This window comes from Maniola jurtina, chromosome 6 (genome assembly GCF_905333055.1).
Source record: "Maniola jurtina chromosome 6, ilManJurt1.1, whole genome shotgun sequence".
Lineage (NCBI taxonomy): Eukaryota > Metazoa > Arthropoda > Insecta > Lepidoptera > Nymphalidae > Maniola > Maniola jurtina.
The window spans coordinates 7,054,201-7,066,743 of NC_060034.1; positions in this window are offsets into that span (position 1 = coordinate 7,054,201).

A 12,543-nucleotide genomic window follows, 5' to 3' on the forward strand; every position below is an offset into this window, starting at 1 on the left:
TCGCAATACATTGTCTTTTGTTATATTTAAATAATAAGTATACAGTATCTACGATTTACGAGTTATATCTTTTAACATGCACTTGAAGCGTTTTGATTTAGCTTGCCATGTTTCTGTGTAGTTTCATCACAGTTTCGTACTATGTAGGTAAGAAGGTATTATTGGAAGTTGGAACTAGAATCAGATCCAGTAGCGGTTGTTTGTAAGTGTGCACGGCCCTTTATTATGTTGTTTGTGGAAGTGCAAAATTATCAGTTTTATATATAAAACAATTTATACATTGTTTCGTAGAACAATTGGTATCAATTTTATCGTTATGTCACTTCATCATACCACACTACGTTAATCATAGCTTTATGATTGATAGAAGCGGGCGTTGCTTTGGAGAATTCCATGACATACAAGGAAAAATAAACATTGCTACAATCCAGTGAATTTGGTGCAATATTATAAAAAAATATGACACGTGTAGGCAGCCGCGGCCTGTACCTGGTGCTTATTGCCTGCCTGCTTCTTTTTTAGAAGCAAATTTTTTCAAGTTATTCTTTGAGATAAAACACAATAAAACTGAAATCGTACAATTGCACTATTTACGTCCAACCCTTCCTCTGTGAAAGAACTTTCAGACCATAAACTCTAGTACAAGTCGAACTCTATCGCTATTTTTTTGTCTCTCCTTGGGGATGAATTTAGGCGGTAGATAGATACACTTTATTTGTTACGCAGCAGTTGAATTTTAGCAGGATTTTTTCGGGGTCAGTCCCCATAGATTCCAAATAAGGATAGTGCCTAGGCCTACTAATCAAATCAGCAAATTTTTATCAAATGTCAAAAGCTCATTTATTATGGGAGCTTGTACATAGATGTGACGTTATAAATTCGTCATGTTTTCGTAGTACTTTTTTAGTTAAATCGATAATTTAAAATGGTTCGCCAACTTAAAACTAACCATGGACGTGGAGTTTACGAATTTTAGAAGACCCTCTATTTAACAATTACTAAGAAACAATTTTTTTTAGACATAGGTACCATCCCAAATGACCCGGAAGTCAATCATATAAACAAGTTCAACAGTCTATTTATTTGTTTAATATCGTTTATAAATAATTGCTATTATCGATTATGTTAACTTTATTTGCAGCGTGATGATAAGCGAAATGATTTATCACACGCCCTTTGAACTTTTATAAGATGTGAACAAATGATTCTACTAACAGAGTCAGTGAAAAAGCTAATATTATAAATTACTGCCAAGTGGCAATCGTCTCTTTATTACCTATTCCGGGGGAATTTCGAAAAATCTCATCTTATTCCTCGTCTACATTACTATAGGGGACCTCTGTGCAAAACTTCAGCATTCTAAGTACTTACAAGGGTCTGGGCTGGGCGTTCATGAGTCAGGACTTTTCTTTTTGATATTGAGCTAGTAAATACGTCCCTTTTCTGGGGCTAAATTATGGTCCATCACCATCATCGAGACGTCCATTGTTGGACATACTTAGGCCTTTTGTAGGGACTTCCAGATGCCACAATCTTGCGCTGGACGAATGCAGCGCTCCCTGCGACTCTTTTGGTATTAATTGTCTGTCCATCTCTTGTGTGAGAGTGCCAATGCTGCGTTTTCCGGTGCAAAAAAGCACCTTGAGACCCAACGTCTACTTATGAGTTTTAATTACCACTTCAGTTCAGCTTTGCCACCAGAGCAACCTGAGGTTCGGATGTTTATAATTATAAAAGATCTTCTAAAGTCTTTAAACGATCGTGAGATAATAACGTGCGTATGATTACCGCTCACGGGCACGATCGCACTTTTTGTACATATTTGTAACGTAGAAATCACATTGTTTTCCTCTCAGGGCAGCAGAGAGCGACAGTGGCATCGCGTGCACCAGTCGACGCCCCCAGATTTCTACTCAGAACGCGTGACTAATATTACCTACAAGGACCAGGGAGATGTTATACCTATTGCTAGAGAAAGCTCTCCTGAAAAATAGCTTATCTAACTCGTGTAAGTATAAGGATATAACTCCCGCTCCATCATTTTGTCAATTAGCGCCGGACCTGTTTATGCTTTGTGTGTCAATAATAATATGGCTATTTTTATTTTATCATAAAAAAATAACTTTTACCATAACATAACAAAAGTAAAAGATAAGTATTCTTACTTTCTTATTCTTGAAATGATTTCTTTCTTTGACTTCGTTTTTGTTTTCATTAGGTGGCAGGCAATTGTTGACATCTGATTTAGTATAATATTTTAACATTATGAAGTCGGTTGAATCAAGTTACTCTATAGTTGTTTACCTCAATGGCAAGGACAACAAATTTCTTTAAAGATATCGCTTATGGCATCAATACGAAATATACATAATAATGGTATAATCAACGATATCCGTTGATGTGCGTAGGATGTCGCTAATCATATTAAGTCAAACGTCTGAAGATAACTTTTATCATGCGAATACTCCTTTATTTTTTTCCTTTCCTGTTTGTTATCGAAGTTAAGTAAGTAATTAAATTGCTTTGCTGTTATCTGGGAGCGTAATGCGGTTAGTACCTAATAACTGATTACCTTTTATTACATAAAAACAAAGAAAACTTATCGCGAAGTGACTGTTGCTTTTTGTTTTAGATTTCGTGATAAAATATTGTCATTTTCATTTCCTTCATGCTTATCATTTTTGCGGGTCTGATAAAAAACAAATGTCCTTGAGATTCTAGATAATAATGCGTACTTAGGTATATCTGTTAGGTACATTAGATATCTAATAGGCCTCAATAGCTCAACGGTTATAGGAGCGGACTGAAATCCGAAAGGTCGGCGGTTCAAACCCCACCGGTTGCACTATTGTAGTACCACTCCTAGCACAAGCTTAACGCTTAGTTGGAAGGGAAAGGGGAATGTTAGTCATGATTAAAATGACTAATATTCTTTATAAAAAAAAAGAAAAAAAATCTGCAACCTATAATTGCAAAAAAAACCATCTAGTTCTACAGAGTATGTTTTGGAGAGTGTGCTTAAGAAATTTTAAATCTTGTCCCTTCCTCAATTTCTAATCATAATACCACAAGGTATGAGATATTATAAAGGTAACCCCTACACAGGCGACATTCCACGAATAAGCAACCAGGGTTAGAACTTAGAAGCAATTCGCTTAGGTACTCGTTTGGGATTCCTATAAGCTATTTATTGTGGAATGTCTTTCCGGTTTCCGTTTCCCCAGCATTTAGATGTAGGTACCTACCTAAGGTGTTAGTTTCAATTGAAAAGAATTTTTTTTAGCTTCTAGTATATGTCCATATCCACGTGTGCGCTCTTGCTCTTGCGAAGCAAGTGACAATGAACCCAGCGGATTACACACAACACTTAGCACTTACACTTATATAGGAAAAGTAAACATGGTGATGAGCATCCTTATTTACACGCGCCACGGTCTATCTAAATATTACCTACTATGTTTTTTCTAGTAGGTTTAACTACAGAATATGTTATGTTCTATATTATAACTTGAAAGCCTAAGATACACTTACATATACATAATACATATACATATTCATATCTTTGATAGTAATTTAGGTCTATAAATAGGACTATCATGCAGATAACAATTTAATTAGGAACAACCGCTTTAAGGCCGATTCACACCAAGCACTTACACGTGACACGCGCGTAGTGATATGAATCCGTAGACATAACTGCACGCATTACGTCTACGCGAACGTTCACGCCACGCAAGCGGTATGCCATGTCTCATACAGTACCATACATTACAACGCAATGGTACGTGCTACGTCTACGCTTACGCAACGCTCACGCAGCCTGTGTGAACGAGCTGTTAGTTTTAAATTATAGAGAGTTGTTATCAACCGACTGCGGCGAAGCCCAAAGGAGGGTTATGTGTTTTCCGACAACCGTGAATATTTTTTTTTTACATATTATGTGGTTACATAATATGTAAAAAAAATATATAATGTGTTTAAATTTTCAAAGTAAGATAACTATACCAAGTCGGGTATCATATGACAGGGCTTTAATAGCTGTACATTCGAAAACAGATTTTTATTTATTTTTATTAATAATAGTTTTTGATTTATCGTGCAAAATGTTGAAAAGAATACCCGAGTACGGAACCCTCAGTGCGCGAGTCACGTAACACGTTACGAACGATTTTTTTTTAAATTTATTAATTACTAGCTGTGCCCGCGACTTCGTTCGCGTGGAATAGTGACTTTTCGCGCTTTATATAGCCACGGACGCTCAGGCGCGAGGCGCCGTGATTCTTTAAATTGACATAACTTTTTTATTTATGAACCGATTGACATGAAATAAACACTAAATCCTAAGTGAAGCTTACTACAATATATTAGTGAAAAGCGTGTCTAAATCGAATAAGCCGTTTCTGAGATTAGCGTGCACAAACACACAGACAAACAGACAAACAGACAAACAGACAAACAGACAAAAAAAAAATTAATTACAATTTCGGGTTCGGCATCGATATAATAACAACCCCTGCTACTTTTTTTTTATATATTTCCATTGTACAGACACCACTTTTCTACAATTTTATTATATGTATAGACTAGAGGATGCCCACGACTTCGTCCGCGTGAATTTAGGTTTTTAAAGATCCCGTGGGAACTGTTTGATTTCCTGGGATAAAAAGTTGCCATAGATGTCAATTACAGGGACACACGCTACCTCGGTACCTTTCATACAAATCGGTTAAACGGATGGGTTTTTAGGAATCCTGTGGGAACTCTTTGATTATCCGGGATAAAAAGTAGCCTATCTCCATCCCCGGGATATAAGCTAACTCTATGCCGAATTTCGTCAGAATCGGTTAAGCTGTTGGGCCATGAAAAGGTAGCAGACAGACAGACACACTTTCGCATTTATAATATAATATTATAGTATTATTAATATATGATTATAGTATGGATTAATTAATGAGCCGATTTTTTGTCGCCTTTTCTCCCTAGAAGTTTTACATCTCTATGGTCCATAACTCAATGTTAAATTGACCTATCCGCTTCTTTTTGAGATAAAAATTTATCTAATTTTGTAATAAGACCTTCTGATGTACCTAATTAGGTATGCGCATTTAATAAATATACGATAGACTTAATGTTCATCTCAATGGAACCGTGAATGAACCTCTCAAGTATTTCAACTTTCCAGTCGAGTTCAAGTTCAATGCAATAATTCGGTTCAATGGCTATACTATTTGCTATTCATACCTACTTGTGTCTTATATACCTACTTCGATTGCATTGCATAAGGTCATTGATGACGATATTAAATTTAGTGTCGATTCTTACTGATACGTGCTGATACAGAGTCGAAGCGAATTTAAGCTACAGTCTAGCATCTAAGCTTTTAAATCAACGCAATCAAAAAAAATCTATTTAAGTATAGCCAAAGATATGGCATAGTATTTCGACAATCTCATATAAATCGAAATCTATTTACTTATGGTAGGTACCTACTTTCCGTTGAGCTAAAATCATGAAAGGCAAGAAGCAAGGTATGGAAAAATCCGAGTACTTTTTTTCTGGCGATTACAACCTTACGTCACGAACTCCTCAATACTTTGGGGGTTATGTCCACATATAGATATGAGGATGTAGTAGCATATTGATTGTAAGGTGGGTAATAAAACGGTATTATTACCTTGAGTTTTTACCTACCTATAATGTCAATTCATTCTGCCTCTGTTTCTAAGGACTTTTTAGTTGATATTTTCTCGTTGTTTAAACAAAAAGAGAATTAAGTAACCTTTAATATATTGATCAAGTTGATTTTGGTAGACGTTTTGTTTAACTTATTCGTATAATCTTGTTTTATCAAACTTGCCTCATTTGCCAATAATAATAAGCAGATTCCATGACGTACACAACATGCATCTTATGTACTTAGTACACCTACCTATACCATACATCCATACATGTTAGTACTTTGCAGCTTCAATATTAATTTAATTTGCCTTATCTAATATACTTATTCGATATTTAAAAATTATCCTAACCCATTACAAAACACTGGGAAGGTAGGTCTATTCAAACGCTAGAATTACTTATCGCAATAAATTACAATAATTGTAATTGAATACAAAGCGTTGATGCCTGTTTGTCTTCTTTACAGTTTGCATCCGGGAAAAACTTGTTCTTATTAATTACATCCAGTTTGTATCCTGTCCATTAAGGAAGCACGAAGTTATTACTAGTAAAAATCCGCGACTTTACTCAATATTCACGTTTTGCTCCAACTACAGCACAACGGGAGAATTACATGTTCAACAGTCAATGTAATTTAGGTATCTAATGTACTATGTTTGTCGATTTATTGGTTCACTCGTAATTGCCAAAATGTTAATTTGATTTTGATACATGAAATTGTTGTTTGCTCCGTCTCATCTTAGCCTTCCACGTGTTACAGGCTACCTATGACGTCATGGCAAATCCAATATGGCGAATATGAAAAGATGAAAAAAAATAATTAAAATTGAGCTGCATATTTCGTATTGAGTAAAAAATTTTGTAAATTCAAAATGGTACACAGGTGAAAATATTAGATAACTGTTTGTCACTACGATAGTATTTTAAGTTTGACTGTCGGATTTTAGTTAATCTTCTTAAGTAGGTACTTAATTAAGAAAATGATCTTATACTTTACTACTGAATACTTAGGCATTACGGCGGCAAAGGATTTATTATTTCAATGCATAAACATGACATTTCTATACCTAGTGTTTATTAGATGCATATTATGCAGGTAGATACTTAGGTTAGGTATTAGATAATGAAATGTTTACACGGTCGCGTTAATTGTGTGAACCACTATATCCGGCTTTGATTCCATTCTATTGGCATGCTTCTAATGATTTTTTCTCATCATACGTGATGCAATCGTAAATAGCCGGCAAACAAATATTTTACATTGTATTTTTCCTTATCCTTTAAGGTGATTGCTAAGACGACCCACAAGAGCCACCAGAGCTGCAACAGGAGCAAGATTTTCAATAGGCTAAGAATTTGAAGGTTTCCAGCTCTTTACATAATATTAAAAATAGATGACAGTATAAGCTACTCTACGCTCTGCATTCCAAACCCCGGTGGTAGAGTGACATGAGTAGATGTAGAGATGTAGAGTAGACACGCTACATTAACGGAAATCGCCCTTGATAAACGCATTTATAACCGTTAACCCTAGGTGCAGCCACGACCTAACGCGATAATTTTACAGCGGCATTCACATTGCCGTTTGGCGTTAGACGTTACCCGTTCAAGTGTGGCCCTCAGTTTAACGCGTAGATTATCGGCCGAATAATCGCGATAGTTATGGCGTTGTTTGCACTCATCCGAAAAGGATATTCTTAAGGCATTGCAAACCTACAACGAAGTAACTTACAACGGATAGACATACTCATTACATTATGTTCAAATAATAGAAATCAATCACCAGCTATTTAAAATTAAATGTAAATGCTGTACAAAATCATATTTTTATATACCTACCTATTTAGGTATGAAACCTGACATAATCCCATAGATACTCTGATACGCTGACAAACTTTTCTACTTCCTGATAGCTACATAATATAGGTAAATACCTAACGTATTATTTACTTGACGATTATCCAAAGAGCACCGCGAACTAGCGTCGAACGTTACTATTATTAACGCTACGTCATACCCTGTCATACAACTTAGCAACAAACGGTCGGTCGTCCGGATTTTTTTCTTCTTTTTTTTACAAGAAATCGTTTACATTTTTTACAACAATAAATAATATTATCGTTGTAAGTAGGTATATAAAATTAAAGATCGCAGTCGTTCTAAATTTATAAAACCAAAACATACTCTATCGCAATTAAATATGCAACAAGTGTAAATTAAAAATTTATAACACCCCCGACAAGTGAAGGTTACAGTAACTAGAAAAGAGCTGATAACTCTCAAACGGCTGAACCGATTTTCTTGGATTATATCTAAGAACACTCTTATCTCGATCAACCTTTCAAACAAAAAAAACTAAATTAAAATCGGTTCATTAGTTTAGGAGGTACGATGCCACAGACAGATACACAGACACACACGTCAAACTTGTAACATCCCTCTTCTTTTTGGGTCGGGGGTTAAAAAGACACATGTTTAGACTGATAAACTCTTTTGCTTTGTGCAATCAAGCAAAAATAAAAATGAATCAAGTAAAAATAAGAATAAACTTTCAACCCTTGAATATAATTATTTAGTCATATATCATTGTCATACTATATAATTATATCGCTATAATTATATATCTAATAGAATGCTAGATTCTATAGACTTCATTATATCTCTAATTCTCTAGCCAATTGAGGCGGCGAGTTGTCCGACAAAACAGTTCCAACCAACCTGGTGAATAAAAGACTTGTACAAATTTTTTTATTCAGTAAAGTGGCGGTGTAACTTTTTCTGTCAAAATACATATCTTTATCTTTAGAATACAATTTCATTGGCGCTACTCTTAATTATTGAGACAAGATAGAACAAGAGATTTCCATTACGTCCCTGTAAATATAGTGTGGGTGCTTTTTGCCGCCTTATTTATGAGGTCTGCTTCTCTATAATCTTTAACTCAATGGTTTACAGTGAACTGAAATACTACAATCTTTATTTACCTACAACGAAATATTCTTACTTCGATGGAACAATTAGACACTGAAACTGCATTATATGTAAATGTAACCAGTCTTGGATATGAAGGTATAATGTTTCCATCTAAATATATTTTTTGCGATCGGTATCCAAGCCCCTTCTAGAAAGCCAAGACCTTGGCATAGGCCTTGCGCGTGAAAAACACGCGACGACGACGCGGAAGCGGCGGCATTGTTTCAGGCACCGTGGTGGGCGGGGCGAGGAAACGGATACGAACAACTTTATTTTTAAATATTACTCATGCTGTTCGCATGCAATCTATCACGTCTTGTTATGTAGCGTCTGAGTACAATATATTTAGCTAAGCCTATTTTCACTCTCGCGCCATCGTAAATTATTCCATATCGTCTCAACAAAAAAAAAAATAGTTTTTTGTTATCTAAATTAAATAACAATTATGTAGCACTTATACCTGTGAGTTACGAATTATCAGGATCGCGGCTTTTTTATATTTTCCGAAAATACCTCCAGTTAATACAATATGTAGGCAATTTTTTAAAGACTTGGACACACCGTATGACTTTGGGACGCTCGATTGCAGCCCTATCTTAAGAACATGGCTAGCACGGATGATGAAAGTTGAGGTATGATAGATTGCTCGCATTTCAAAGCTCGTGTCGAAGCACGCGATGCACTAATGCATATTCGTTTCTTTTAAATTTTTGAGTTTCGAACGAATTTCATTTTTGTAGATACAAGCTGATCATCGTCAAATCTATTAGGAGGTCAGTAATATCAATACTTTAAAATAAAAAGTTAGAAGTAAGTTATAGGTAGGTACAGTACAGACTACAGATTTCCTCTTACTTTTAAGTTTTTTATTGTGTAGGTAAGTAAAGCATTTATGCCATTAATCTTTATGTGATTTTCCAGCATTTCCCAAGCGTATTCAATAAATAATATAATTATTCCCGACACTGCATCGAAGTGTGACCGCAGTCATCGCAAAAATGCTCGCACGTGCAACGTAAACAAGTAAAGTGGAGTCTATCCGTCACTCGCTCCATACAAACGAAGTTTGCTTGTCATTTGAATACTAACCAAGGAATATACTACTTACTCTGGTACTAACCAATCAAACTCAATGAGTAGGTGGATAGATACTTTCTAAAAACTAATACTAAACTGTGGTTTTCCAGATTTCCGTTAAAATATTCAGTTTAAAAGTTACACAGACTTAAGGTGCATGAGACGGGTCTGCCCGCGAAATTCAAATTTAATTCGGTTTTTCGCAATATGTAATTTAATACGACAAAGTAGGCTTATGATGAAACTACGCTTGTATGGAGCAAGTGACGGACAGAAACCGCCGTTAAGATTACAAAATCAATAAACAACTATTTGTTATGAAACCGCTATTGCTGTAATGCAACTGAGTTAATCTTTATTTATTTACAAATACCTTCCTAGTGTCAACAATGACAGGTGGTTTCTGCGAGCGCGTATTGTAATCACGGGACTTTTTCACAATCTGTTTTTTTTTTCTTACATTGACGCAGGCACTGATATAATAATTGAATTATTGTGAAGTTGAAACATTTACAATTTACATACTGTAACTACCGCGTAGCTTTTGCACCTGATTCTAAGATCTGATCACTAGATATTAGGTATTTTTCGAAATTAGGTATATTTTTTATATCTTCCAAAACGCGACGTCAGCTATCAGTTTAGGGCTTCCGTCCTACATGCATCTGTTGTATTTAGTTCTGATGTATTTATTGAAAATAAAAGCATTAAAAGTATCTTTTGCATGACTAACATTCCCTTTAAGTTCCCTAAGATACCTGCTAAAAAGTTTTACAGGTGGGATTTGAAACTATACGAATAGTCGTAAGTAAAGACTTAGATACTTAATTACTTTTTAGCTCTCAGCCCACAGAACCTAGGCTTGTTTATTATTAAAATTAAGTTAATTATCCCAAATTGTACTGTTAAGCTTATGGTAACATTGGTTGAGCTTCATGACGGCTTCTTCAGGGACACCATTAGCATAGAATTAGATGACACACCTAAAACCGCCCCAAACCTTAATCATCTCGATAACGTAGAAACTAGACGAGACTATCGGTAGATGGAAGGCAAGATTTAGACTTACTTATTGTACTTACCACTAACATTACATCGAAACAGTAGACTATCAAGTTAAGATATCACAGTGGAGTAACTCTCTATAGTAGTTGATCCCCGAGACAAGCTCTCGTGTTATATTACAGTGACCACAGCGCAACAAAAACAAAGAGACTGTCCTCAATCGTGCGTGTCCTGCCTCCGGACTTCAGGGCTGGCAAAGTACAAAATGCAAATAATCTTGCCAAATGATAATTCCTGTACATTTACAGTATTGCTTTTGAATTACATAAGTTAAATGCAGTAAAAGAGGTATTTTTGAAATATCCTAGGTAAACGTTATGATTTGCGAAGAGTAGGTGAAGAGGAAATAACGAAGAAGGAATCGATAGTCACTCAAGTGTTCTCATTTAGGGTGGCAAACCTTAAATTAATCCTAGGTCAGTTAAAGTGCTCATTACGCATAGTTCAATTCAATTCACAAGTAGGTAATTATAGCAAGTAGGTATTATAACTTACATTCTCTAACGCTCTTGTTGCCAAATTGCACTGCCTATTCCAATTTCCAATGTGACATTATTTGATAGGTATCTGTGGGCATAATTTCATCAAGATCGGCTTAGCTAAAATGGCTCAGCTTTGATTTGATTTCGGCCGTGACTACCGCTGTGTAGTCAAGCGATTTGGTTGTTTGATACAATACTGCGTTGAAACCAAATAGTAGAGTTTAGTAAAACTTCCACACCTGCTAGCCCTCTTCCTCTGACTGCATCACTTCAATAGACCGCAGTGAAGTTAACTTGTCACCAATTTTTTTGTTTGTTTTATAGACTAGCCCTTGGCTGCAATCAGGCCTGTTGGTAAGTGATGATGCAGCCTAAAAGGGAAAGGCCTGGAAGTTGCCTATTTACTATTGACTTGTTGTTGGTTAAGGACCTGTATTAAAAGTGGAGGGGCAAACTGTTAAACATAATAATAATTATTTGTGTGATTGACCTTTTTTCAGATGCTACAGCCCTACCGTGTTTTAACCCGTTGCGTGGCTGGCGGTGGGCGGGGTAGGGGCAGGAAGCCGCAGGACATCCGACACGTACAGGAAGCGAAACCAGTTCCAGAGCCTTTGTCCCTCGAGTCCCAGTCCGACCGCATTCCTTCACTGCCTCCGTACGCCCAGCCAGCCACCACTCCACTCGAACGATCCTCTTTTAAACGAATAGACATCCAACAGGCATAAATACATTTAAAACAATCTGGTAACTGACAAAGTCCAACCTACGTAAGTTCACTAAACCTAGATCTAACTCCAACTGGAAAAGTATAGCCTATGACAAAAGCTTTGCACCTTTGCACCGACTTACAATAAAGGAGGAGCTTCCCAATATTACGACGCGTATATTATACTAGGTGAAGCCCACGACTTCGTTCGCGTGGATGTAGGTTTTTTTAAATTCCCGTGGGAACTCTTTGATTTTCCGGGATAAAAAGTAGCCTATGTGCTAATCCAGGGTATAATCGATCTCCATTCTAAATTTCAGCCCAATCCGTCCAGTAGTTTTTGCGTGAAGGAGTAACAAACATACACACACACACACACACACACACACACACACACACACACACACACACACACACACATACAAACTTTCTCCTTTATAATATTATAGTGTGATTCTACCGAAATCGATTTTTTTTTTTTCGAAAAACTAATAGAAGTTGGGGTCCCAAGGTGCTAAAATGGCGACCTTGTACTGGGGAACACCTGCACACTGCACA